Source organism: Mirounga leonina, unplaced genomic scaffold, assembly GCF_011800145.1.
Source record: "Mirounga leonina isolate KUSES-001 unplaced genomic scaffold, KU_Mleo_1.0 Mir_125, whole genome shotgun sequence".
Lineage (NCBI taxonomy): Eukaryota > Metazoa > Chordata > Mammalia > Carnivora > Phocidae > Mirounga > Mirounga leonina.
In genome coordinates this window covers 59,149,021-59,150,833 of record NW_023270305.1, presented here as the reverse complement: position 1 = coordinate 59,150,833, position 1,813 = coordinate 59,149,021, and the positions used below count along the sequence as shown (strand labels likewise).

Below are 1,813 nucleotides of genomic sequence, written 5' to 3'. Positions count from 1 at the left end.
AAGCAGTTTTACCTAAAAGGCGTAAGACTGGCTCTGCTGTGAGACTTATCAGGAAATGGCTCAACTTGGGTGGCTCAGTCAGTTAAAGTGTCTGCCTTCAGCTCGGTTGGTTAAGCCTCTGCCTTCAGCTCAGGTCATGATCTTGGGGTCCTGGGATCTAGCCCTGCATCCGGCTCCTTGCTCAGCAGGGAGCCTGTTTCTCGCTCTCCCTCTGCCTGCCACTCCCTCTCCTAGTGTGCTCTCTCTCTCCCTCTCTCTCTTTCTGTCAAGTTAACAAATAAATAAAATCTGGGGGGAAAAAAAGGAAATGGCTCATCTCCACAATTCCCTAAGCAGTGTCCTCACTCACTCACCATGGGTCCTGGCTTTCACCACTTCTCGTGGACTAGGAATCCTACCTCGTCTGAGATGACCTTGTGTTTCTTGAAAGGAGCTCAGCTGGCCAGATAGATCCCCATACTTCTTCTGAATCCTTATCCAATTCCTGATTTCCATTCTAAGTAGGAAACAAGAATTGTTCACTTTTGTTAGTGAAAGAAATCAGGCTACTTGCTGATCTTCTTGTTTCAGAAGTCCAAAAAAGCATGCTGGACTTGAACACACAAGTCCAACCCTGGAAATAAAATCCCAAACCCAAGAATTGCTCAGAACCATTTGTTTTTAACTTGCTTTTTAATTAAGTTCTGTCCAAATTTAGGGAAGCAGATCAGTGTAGCTATTGTAGTCCAGGACTCCCTGATGGTCTGATCTGACAGGCATCCATCCTGTTTGGGGAGAGCAGTTCATCCTGGATTGCTGGGGACTTTGCTAGACTTCCCAACCACTGAAAGTCCCACATTCCCCAAACTCCCTCAGCCCTGGGAAAACTGGCATAGTCACATCATTTTAACAGCCAACAGTCCAGAATCTTCTGGAAACTTTCTTAAGATCTAACAAATCTTATTTAGAGCAATCACCTGTTAGTATCTTTCCTATGAGTTCTCAGCAAATTTCTAAGTGATGGGGATCAACAGGTATATTCATTTCCTAGGGCTGCCATAGCAAATGACCACAGATTGGGTGGCTTAAAGCAAACAGAAATGTACTCTCTCATAGTTCTGGAGGCCAGAGTTTGAAATGAAGGTGTCAGTAGGGTCACTTCCTTTCCAAAGACTCTAGGGTATAATTCCTTGTCTCTTCTGCCTTCTGGTATGGCCAGCAATCCTTGACGTCCCCGGGCACACAGCAGCATAACTCCAGTGGCTGCATCTGTCTGCACAGGGCCGTCTTCTTGGTGTGGCTATGTCTTTCTGTGTCTCTCCTCGCCTCATAAAGACACCAGTCATGTTGGATTTCGGGCCCATGCTGATCCAGTAAGACCTCATTCTAACTGATTACACCAGTAAAGACCCTATTTCCAAATAAGATCACATTCACAAATACCAGGGATTAGGACTTCAGCATATCTCTTTAAGGAACACAATTTAACCTATAAGAGTGGGTCAAACCCGCCTTCATGATTCCAGTGATTCTCAACTCTGAACACACATGAGAATCATTGGGGGGGGGGTGTTAAAAAAGAAAAAAGAGGGCACCTGGGTGGCTCAGTTTGGTAAGCATCTGACTCTTGATTTCAGCTCAGGTCATGATCTTAGGGTCGTGAGATCAAACCCCATGCTGAGCTATGCAATGGGCATGGAGCCTGCTTAAGATTTTCTTTCTCCCCCTCTCCCTCTGCCCTTTCCCACCCCACCTCTCTTAGAAGAAGAAGAAGAAGAAGAAGAAGAAGAAGAAGAAGAAGAAGAAGAAGAAGAAGAAGAAGAAGAAGAAGAAG

At 45.4% G+C, this 1,813-nt stretch overlaps 1 long non-coding RNA gene across 2 annotated transcripts in view; it reads right to left on the bottom strand.

Moving 5' to 3' along the window:
• Positions 1–308: 308 nt before the first annotated feature.
• Positions 309–1,813, bottom strand: part of LOC118008140 — a 66,914-nt gene continuing 65,409 nt past the window's right edge. For both annotated transcript variants that reach the window (XR_004678595.1, XR_004678594.1), the window contains exon 3: positions 309–496. This is a non-coding gene — a long non-coding RNA (uncharacterized LOC118008140). The remainder of the gene's footprint in view (positions 497–1,813) is intronic.